The following is a 1,417-nucleotide window of genomic DNA, read 5'->3' on the forward strand; positions in this document are numbered from 1 at the left end:
AGAGGTGAACCTTGCGCTCCGACGGGCCGGGCTGGCTCTGCGGTGAACCCGCGGGCGCGCGGGTGCCTCCAGCGAGGCCCTGTTCCTGTCGTGCCGCCGGCCCTGACCAGAGACCACCGACTGACTGACTCAGCGGCGCCCGCCGCCAACGCGGAACTCGTGACGTCACTGCGTGGCGCTGCGTGCCGCGCGGCGACCAGACCGCGCCGCTGATAAACCTGCCCTCTGACACGGTGGTGCGCCGGCCCATGTTGACACGTCACTCGGCCCCGAGGGGGGGGGGGGGGGGAGATATTCTAGAAAGCAACCGCACCGGAAGGAAGCTCGCGATGAGCTTGCGGGAGGCGCGGGCGCGAACTCCGCGACGCGGGGTGCATGGTGCACGGCGACTTCAAACGAAACAGCCGCCCCGGGATGAGTCGCGGCCCGACCCGGCCTCTCTCGCCGCGCTCCGCTCCACCTACTTCGCGGCCGTTAGTGATAACGAGTAGCACTTGCAACATCCGAGGCGGAGAGAGAGAGTCAGGCAGGGCAGGGGGCTGCGGCCGGGCAGCAGTGCGGCGAGTACGTCAAGCGCAGTGTTCCACCCCCCCCCCCCTCCGCAGCACTCTCTGCCCGGCGTCCATCAAACGTTTTGGAGAAAACCTGATTAAGGCCTTGTAAACGTTGTTGCGTGAAGGGAGTGAGAAAGGTCCTTTCGCTTCGTCTGCTTCCTAGGCTCGCCAACAACAACGACTGCACGCTGTAAAAATGTCGGCACCGGAGCGTTTTCTCCAGCGGACGCCGCCGTCGGCGCCGTCGGCGGCCCACACCGATGACACCATCACTGACTCACCGCCATTCATTCACCAGGCGTTCTTACTATACGCGCACGATTCGCTCATTCATTCGAAGTAGCGCGCCGCGGCGAGAGAAGGGGGAAGGGGCCGGGGGAGGGGGGGGGGCTCATGAGAAAGAGGCCCCGTGGGTGTGATGACGCTTGCGAGAGTCAACAGCCGCCGGGGGTCCAGCTCCGACCAGAAGAGTGTCGTGGGCCGGCCTCCACGGGCGCCACGCTCAGCTGGTCCTGCCCCACCGCGGGCTCGGCTCGGGTGTCTCTGCCGCAAGGTGCTTTTCGCGCCTGGTTGGTACTGGCACCCGCCGTACTACCGCGGCGCGACCCGGCCCCCGGCCCACCGCGAGACTCTTCAGCTTTTTGCTGCGGGCCTGCTGACCTTATTTTCGCACTGCGGTGAGTCTGAGTCTGCTGTGGGGCTCGAGGACGGCGGGGGCTGGCTGGCCCACTGCGAAAAACGTCAACGAAACGTGTTACCCAAACGTTGTCGAGGAGGTTGAAATCTCCGTCGAAACGTTATTGTTTTGACATCGTTATGGCGTGGGCGCATTACAGCCGGCAGGTCACGAGACAGGACACCAC

This window comes from Frankliniella occidentalis, unplaced genomic scaffold (genome assembly GCF_000697945.3).
Source record: "Frankliniella occidentalis isolate FOCC.00 unplaced genomic scaffold, Focc_3.1 Scaffold421, whole genome shotgun sequence".
Taxonomy (NCBI): Eukaryota; Metazoa; Arthropoda; class Insecta; order Thysanoptera; family Thripidae; genus Frankliniella; species Frankliniella occidentalis.